This window comes from Xylocopa sonorina, unplaced genomic scaffold, assembly GCF_050948175.1.
Source record: "Xylocopa sonorina isolate GNS202 unplaced genomic scaffold, iyXylSono1_principal scaffold0027, whole genome shotgun sequence".
Lineage (NCBI taxonomy): Eukaryota > Metazoa > Arthropoda > Insecta > Hymenoptera > Apidae > Xylocopa > Xylocopa sonorina.
This window is the reverse complement of record NW_027490098.1, coordinates 2268619-2277469: the sequence shown is the minus strand read 5'-3', so window position 1 is coordinate 2277469 and position 8851 is coordinate 2268619. Positions and strand designations below refer to the sequence as shown.

Sequence of the window (8851 nt, the reverse complement as noted above, 5' to 3'; positions counted from 1 at the left end):
GGCCGGTCGGACCCTTGGGAGCAGGGGCCTTGCCGACTATCTCTCCGGCTCTTTGTCGGGCGAGATGGCGAGGCCATCGGCGGGCCGGGCTTCGTTCTGGTCGCGGGTAAGGAACGTCGGGATTCGTTCATGTGCGCGGCTGGGATTTAGTTGGAGATGGGACGAGGTTCGTGAAGAACTTTCGGTCGTTTGTCGCTCCCGGAATGGGCGTAGTGTCGTTGTGCCGCCTGCTGCCAAGGGCCAGGTCACGCGGAGGCTGAGGGCAGCAGTGGGAGAGTGCTACCTGGAAAGGCTTCTTCGGAAGCCCGACCAGGGGAAGGTTTTCGACGCGACCTCCCGCTGCGCGGTTAGTAACCACTTTCTGCGCACCGGGGGGTATGTCCGCTTCGCTGATTGGCGCTTCGTTCACCGGGCCCGCCTCGACGTGTTGCCGTTAAATGGAGCACGTCGGTGGGGGACCGGTGACAAGCGTTGCCGGCGTTGCGGGCATGAGTTCGAGGGTCTTCCCCACGTGCTCTCCCACTGCGGTCCTCACTCCGCTGCCCGGCAGCGGCGGCATGACGACCTCGTTCATAGGCTCGTGGCGGCTGCCCGTCTGCCAGGGGAGATCCGGGTCAATAAGCGCGTCCCGGGAGTCGACGGCGAGCTGGCAGCCCTGCGTCCCGACATCGTCGTGGAGCACGGGCTGTCGAAAAACATCGTCGTGGTCGACGTGGCCGTGCCTTTCGAGAACACTCTCGAGGCAATTGAGGAGGCGAGGATGGCGAAGATACGTAAGTATCAGCCCCTCGCCGAATCATTGCGGAGGCGCGGCTACCGAGTCCACGTAGATGCGTTCGTCGTCGGCGCCCTGGGCGCGTGGGACCCGGGAAACGAGTTTGTCCTGGACCTGCTGCGCGTCTCTCAGCGTTATGCAGCGCTGATGAGGCGTCTCATGATATCTGAGACAATAGCCTGGTCCAGAGATATCTACGTGGAGCATGTATCCGGGGTGCGTCAGTACCGGGCTCCACGGGGTACGTCCGAGGCGGGGTCGACATCGGCGGCGCTGAGCGGGAGCAGTGGAGGCGCCCGCGTCCCTGGGGTGGTGTCGCCCGCGGATCCTTAGGGCCTCCACACCTGCGGGCTGAGAGGACTGGCCGCGAGGGTCTGGAGTAAGCTCTGGGTTATGCTGACCTATTTATTTATTCACCCTACCTTGTTTCATTAGTTATTCTACTTTGTGTTGTTCTGTTAGTTGCTCTGGTTCGCGCCTATATTGCCTCCACGCGAAATGAGGAGTTAATTGACCTATTCTATCTATCTAATTTAAGTTAGCTATTCTATTTCATTTTATTTCATTTTACTTCACTGGACCTTATTCTTTTCTATTTTATCTTTTTCTTTATCTTTTTCTAGCTATTTATTTTACTCACCTGACTATTCTATTTTAGTCCTGTCTACTCACCTCACTCTATGGTGATTTATCTTATAATAAGTTACTTTTCCTCATTTCGCCTTTCAATGCTTTTCTTCTTTTATCTCTTACGCGCGTACCTTACTCTACAGTACCATATAATATTGTATTTTACTTTACCTGACTTTACCTTCTTACTCTATTTTACTTTATTTTATTTATTTTATTTTATTACATTTATTGGTTTGTCTTACTTTTGGCCACAATCCGAGCACTAATTGCTAATAGCTGTTCCTCTGGACCTCTCGGTGGCGGCTGGTACCTCCTAACCCCACTCGACTGACTACAGGAAGGCGTATATCCGCACACTGACGCTATAAACACGCCAAGTCCATACATATACTTTATGTTACGTTAATATTGCACTTATTATATTTTATTTATCGGCATTAACCATATTTTATAGTTTATACTCTATACTTATTATTTATGTAGTTTACTATATTGACATCTTATTTCATCTATTGAGAAGTTAAGTTGCCTATCCGTGTCTTCTAGCACACGGCTCGTATTATACCTAAGCCAACTTATTGAATGGTGCAATGCTCACCTGATTACAACTATGTCACAATCACAATGGACGCTTTAGGGAGGGATCCCATAGCATTATCCTACGTTATATATTATTCTTATAACCAAATTCGTGCGGAAGCAACATGAATTACTTTGTACTACAAGTGTATACCCCTGGGGCTTCGGCCCCGGGGGAACATTAACTTTTAAATAAACGTCTTATCTGTTCTTATCAGCTTAATATCTGATACACTCCTCATTAGGAGTCAGAATATTAACCTGATTTTTGGAAAAAGGCGGACCGCTGGGGCTTGCTCCACCTCCGCCGCGAGTCGACCCAGTATTGCAGTGCCTCTGGGACCGGCTCAATAAGCCTTTTCCAAAGATCAGTTTTATTTATCTAGTCAAAACCCACGCACTTTGATTTATCCATCAGTAGCTATAAGTATCATTTTACCTTGTGTTTTTCCGACTCGCTCACCGGAGTGTCGCGTCTTCATCCGCGTCGCGCGTGCTGTGCTCGTGTGTGGTGCAGTGTTCAGTGCGTTCGACTTAGCTGGTGGAACCCCGGACTTGGTAAGTCTAGCACTTGGAATATCGGTGGAGGTCCCTTCCGCGTGTTTAGTTTAAAGTGCTCCCGATGCGGTGGTGTTGAACGCATCGGGTAGACGTTAGACGTCCATACGTGACGTCCCTCCTCCAAGGTCGACCATTTCGACTTTCGAGGAGTTTGAATCCGAGTAGATTCGGTTTGTTCGACCTTATACCCGGTTATAAGTGTAAACTCTACACTTATAGCCGTTGGTTTTGAATTCGACCTCTCCGTATTTTGGGTGTTAGACTGTTTGCACGTACGCCCGTAATTCGAGTTTTTTGCTCGATTTTACGGGTCGTCGCTGCGAAATAGCAGCAATTAGTTTAATTAAATTCACCGTTTATTTGTTTTAATTAAGAGATCGGGGTACACGGAGGCCCTTTACACCCCGTGTAACTCGATACGTCGCGGTCCGGAGTTTTCCAGGCCGTGTGGAGTGTCGTGAAAAGTTAAACCGTCGCGGTTGCTGGTCACGTACGCGAAGCACGGTTCGTTCGTGCGGGGCTGTGTCCACCGGGCACAGCGGAATTGTTCTATATTATTTTATTCTATTTATTTTATTAGATTCCGTCCCGTCGTTAACTAGTATTATCTAATTAATTTATTCGCGTTCGCGTTCGCGTTGTCCCTTGTGATAATTGTATATACTTATTTATTCAACTTGTCCTTCGTCTTACGTGTTCGTCCCGTTCCGACCGTTACCGTTTGTGTTTGCTCCGGTGAGCGTTTTGTTTTATTATTTTGATTATTTATTTTATTTCGACGAGCCGAGTGTTTGCGTTGCGACACTATCGTAACGATGGCGGGTAATAGCAGTAATAATACAAGTTCAAGTGAAAATAGCGTGGTGTTGCTGCATTACCCGTTCCCTGCGGAATTTCCTTGCCCGTTCTGCTACCTTGGCAGAACTGTGTGCAAAAAGGGAGCGTGTGTCTATCTGAGACACACGGATCTATTCAAACATTTAAAGATCCATCACCCCGGTGCGATCAAAAGGTGGGTGTGCGGTGAGTGCGGCTTCACCGACGAAAGTGCGTATGCACTGAAGCGTGTGAAGTCGCACCACCAAACAAAACACCCGTCCACCGGGGGTCCGTGTGTCTCCGTTAGACACAACTCCCTTGCAGGGAGTGCCGCCCGCGCAACGCCCGGCGACAGCGTTGCCGAGTCGCGACCCGTTGACGCGGTGGAGGCGTTCTCCACCGAGAACGAGGCCTCTTTTCCCCCTCTGGGGGCGTCCCCGGTGACCTGTGGGGGCACTACAACGTGTGCCTCCACTTCAATAAGGACTACAACAACAATAACGACAACAACAACAACTAAGAGTCCAAATGTTTTCAGAGTATCGGGGACGGCTGCCTCTACTGCAGCCAAGACGACATCGAGAGGGGCCTCCTCCACATCGTCAACCAAAGGTACCACCACCACGCAACCCCGGCGAGGAACCCGTCCACCCACCGCCGGGACAACGAAAGCAAGGACGTTTAGATCCTCCACCACCACAATCACAACGACAACGACAACGACAGTGGTGGGGAGCAGCGCCGCGACACGGAGCTCCGTCACCCTCGCGGCGTTCCTTCAACGAAGCCGGCGCTCCTCCGCGGACGAGGCAAGCCCCAATACCACGAGGACCAGCAGCGGGTCGGGGGTCAAGGGGAGAAGTTCAGGGGGCACTTCCACCACGCCCCCTGCCCCCTCTAAGGGGAAGAAGAGGAGTCCGGCGGCGCCCGCAGCAGCTGGGAGGAAGAGGCGGGCGTCGACCGAGCCTCCCCAACCCGACCCGCCCCGACGCATCCTCCCATCGAGGAAGGTGACCCCCTCCACAACATTCGCGGAGGTCACCCGGGGTAGCCCGTCCGCCGTGGCTGGAGCGGCGGTGGTGTCAAGAAACACCAGAGCTACGTCTCTCCCGCCCGCGTTGCCCAGGATCACGCGGGCGGCAGCGAAGAGGATGGGGGGCGCGTCCACCACCTCCAGCGCCCCCCCAGCGACACCACCACTGCAGGGCCCACCACCCACGCCCTGCAGTGCTCCGGCCACGCTTACTACCACGACGATGACGACATCGGTCCGTGGCTCGCCTATAATGACGGTGGCCGTCGTGTCACCTGTGGCGGTCACCGTCGCGGCGCGGACGCCGCCAGCCACGGGCCGCGCCTCCACCCCGCCAGCCAGGACGACTCGGGCGACGTCCCTCCCGCCTGGGTCGTCCGCGAAGAGGCCCATTCGGGGACGCCTGTCCCCTTCGGGGGGCAGAGGGGACACCCAGACCACCGGAGTGTCCCTTCGGGTGGAGGCGCGTGGGGAGGGGACCGAGAAGAGGAGGTCCCTACCTTCGCCCAGGCCCCTCCCCACCATCCATGAGTCATCGTCGTCATCGTCGGACGACGAGAGAGCGCCGGCGGCCGCTCCCAAGGAGGGACCGGCCAGGACAACGAGGAGGCGCCGCTGCATTGGGAGCAGCGGCAGCAGCAGTAGCAGTAGCAGTAGCAGCAGCAGCAGCAACAGGAACAGGAGCAATACGAGCGCCGCGAGGGGACGGTCTGGAACAACACCAGGAGCGGCGAGGAGGCGGTGGGTGGACCGCACCATTACTTCCACCACGGATTCGTCGGGGGAAGAGGAGGCCCCAAGGCAGCCGTCCCCGCGGGTGGAGGGAACCGGTCCCTCCACTCGAAGGTCACCGAGGCTCCCTAGGGAGGAGGAAGGGGGCCTCAATCTAGATAATTTATTACTAGAAAATAGATTTTATTCATTGACCAACCGGGCTTCCAGTCCGGTCAATTTTAACAATTTGACTGACTCCCCCGGGCGAAACCGGGGGTGTACTTGTGTGTGCAGGTGTGGAGGCGCGCGGGACCCGCCCGCGTCATCATCCCGGGGCAGCGTCGTCGTGGAGGCTCCGGTGAGGACGGCCCCGTCGAGCATTCGGGAAAGCCACCCGGTGAGTGTGACACGTGGGTATCGTGCGGGTACCAGAGGCGGTCGTGCACCTGCAGCGACCGTGGGGCGGCGGCGCGGGACAGCGACATCGGGCCTCCCGGCTGCTTGCGAGCGGGTAGGCGGGGCGTCTCAGCCTCGGGCCCCGCGGCAATCTAGGGTGCCCCATCCCCGAGGTGGAGGTCGCGACGCTGCGTCCGGCGCGCCACCAACCGGTAGACCCCGATCTAGGGGACGCCGGGAGGTGGACGTTGCCGCAAGGGCGCGGTTAGTGGCCTTCGCGGAGGGGGTGGGATCACCCGAGCAACTGGAGGCGCTCGCCACGAAGGTGGACGAGTACTTTCAGGGGCGGAGGGCCGCGGGACCCGGGGCTGGCGCACGGAGTGCCGCCTCCAGCGGGGGGGCCGGTCGGCGCCGGCCGGTCGCGGGGAGTGAGGGGCGTCGGGGCGATGTGGCCAATTCGATGGTGAGCGATGGCCCTCCCAGCGTCCCGGATCGCGTAGGGGAGGCTACCCGAATCCAACGTCTTTTCAGGGCGGATCGGAAGCGCGCGGTGCGGGAGATTCTCGCCGGAGAATCTCCCCATTGCAGTGTGCCCCTGGAACGGGTCCAGGAGCACTTTACGAACGTTTACTCGCTCCGAGCCCGCCCTGGTAGCCTTCCCTCTCTCTATGGGGAGGACCCGACCACTGAGTCGAACGATGCCCTGGTTTCCCCCTTCACGGAAGCCGAGGTTAGCCGTCGGTTAAAGCGGATGAAGCTTGCTTCTTCCGCCGGACCCGACGGTCTGACCTATGGTGACCTACGGAGGGGGGACCCAGGAGCGGTCCTCCTTACGGCGGTATTCAACACCTGCCGCCGCATGGAGAAGATTCCGGGGCGCTGGAAGCAGTCCAACACCGTCCTCCTTTTCAAGAAGGGTGATCGCGAGGACCTATCGAATTGGAGGCCTATCGCCCTGGGTGATGTCACCCCCAAGCTCTTCGCGGCGGTCGTCACCGATCGGCTCACTCGTTGGGCCGTAGTCAACAAGCGGCTCAGCCAAGCACAGAAGGGCTTCTTGCCCTTCGAAGGCTGTCTGGAGCACAACTTTGTGCTTCAGCAGGCCATGGCTGCCGCTCGTAAGCAGCGTAGGGAGGTGGTGGTGGCGTGGTTGGATCTGGCCAACGCTTTCGGATCGGTTCCCCACGCCACCATCATCGATTCGCTGGCCGGTGCCGGCGCTCCCCGGCCGCTCATCAACATCGTCGCCAGCCTTTACGACGGCGTGGCGACGCGGGTCCGTACCGCTGAAGGGTACACGCCCTGGATCCCCATGAAGTCGGGGGTGAGGCAGGGCTGCCCACTTAGCCCGATCCTATTCGACCTTTCCATTGAGGCCATGGTTCGCGGGGCCGTGGACTCGGTGGAGGGTCTGAGTGTGAGAGGGCATAAGGTGACAGCCCTGGCGTACGCGGACGATGTGGCACTCGTCGCGTCATCCGTTGACGGCATGGGGAGGCTATTGCAAGCAGCAGAGGGGACGGCTCGGCAGCTGGGGCTCTCCTTCAACCCCTCGAAGTGTGCAACCCTGCACATCAGAGGGGACGGGAGAGTCGCTAGCACCGAGTTCCGTCTAGTCGGGGGACTCGTTCCTGCCCTGTCGGAGGGGCGGAGTTACGAGCATCTGGGAGTGCCGACCGGGGTTCGGATCGACCAAACCCCGTATCCGACGATCCAAGCCTTGTTAGTAGATCTTCGCGCGGTCGACGATTCCCTGCTCGCCCCCTGGCAAAAAATCGAGACCGTGGCGACATTCTTGTTGCCACGCCTCGATTTCGCGTTCAGGGGAGGCCACGTGCGAAGAACCGCTTTAGCCGATGCCGACAGGGTCATCAAACGCACGGTAAAGAGGTGGTTGCACCTCCCGCAGCGTGCCAGTGCGGAGCTGGTCTATATCCCCCCCGCTTGGGGTGGGTGCGGCCTTCTCCCGCTGGTGGATCTGGCCGACGTGGCGGCCGTGTCGCACGCGTTCAGGTTATTGAACGCGAGCGATCCGGTCGTCGCGGACTTGGCCAGGTCAGCGCTGTGTGACGCCGTGCGGGAGAAGGCCGGTCGGACCCTTGGGAGCAGGGGCCTTGCCGACTATCTCTCCGGCTCTTTGTCGGGCGAGATGGCGAGGCCATCGGCGGGCCGAGCTTCGTTCTGGTCGCGAGTAAGGAACGTCGGAATTCGTTCATGTGCGCGGCTTGGATTTAGTTGGAGATGGGACGAGGTCCGTGAAGAGCTCTCGGTTGTGTGCCGCTCCCGGAATGGGCGTAGCGTTGTTGTGCCGCCTGCTGCCAAGGGCCAAGTCACGCGGAGGCTGAGGGCAGCAGTGGGAGAGTGCTACCTGGAAAGGCTTCTTCGGAAGCCTGACCAGGGGAAGGTTTTCGACGCGACCTCCCGTTGCGCGGTCAGTAACCACTTTCTGCGCACCGGGGGGTTTGTCCGCTTCGCTGATTGGCGCTTCGTTCACCGGGCCCGCCTCGACGTGTTGCCGCTAAATGGAGCACGTCGGTGGGGGACCGGTGACAAGCGTTGCCGGCGTTGCGGGCATGAGTTCGAGGGCCTTCCCCACGTGCTCTCCCACTGCGGTCCTCACTCCGCTGCCCGGCAGCTGCGGCATGACAACCTCGTTCATAGGCTCGTGACGGCTGTCCGTCTGCCAGGTGAGCTCCGGGTCAACAAGCGCGTCCCGGGAGTCGACGGCGAGCTGGCAGCCCTGCGTCCCGACATCGTCGTGGAGCACGGGCTGTCGAAAAACATCGTCGTGGTCGACGTGGCCGTGCCTTTCGAGAACACTCTCGAGGCAATTGAGGAGGCGAGGATGGGGAAGATACGCAAGTATCAACCCCTCGCCGAATCATTGCGGAGGCGCGGCTACCGAGTCCACGTAGATGCGTTCGTCGTCGGCGCCCTGGGCGCGTGGGACCCGGGGAACGAGTTTGTCCTGGACCTGCTGCGCGTCTCTCAGCGTTATGCAGCGCTGATGAGGCGTCTCATGATATCCGAGACAATAGCTTGGTCCAGGGATATTTACGTGGAGCACGTATCCGGGGTGCGTCAGTACCGGGCTCCACGGGGTACGTCCGAGGCGGAGTCGACATCGGCGGCGCTGAGCGGGAGTAGTGGAGGCGCCCGCGTCCCTGGGGTGGTGTCGCCTGCGGATCCTTAGGGCCTCCACATCTGCGGGGCGGGCGTGCCGGCTGCTGGGGGACTGGAGCGGTTATTGAGGGCCTCCACATGATAAGAGAAAATTTTACCTTATTTCAGTATATTTTATTATATTTTATCCTATTTTACTTATCTTACTTTACTATATA

At 58.1% G+C, this 8851-nt stretch overlaps 1 pseudogene; it reads left to right on the top strand.

Moving 5' to 3' along the window:
• Nucleotides 1-2168: 2168 nt before the first annotated feature.
• Nucleotides 2169-2343, top strand: LOC143432118 (U2 spliceosomal RNA; annotated as a pseudogene).
• The last annotated feature ends 6508 nt before the right edge of the window (nucleotides 2344-8851 follow it).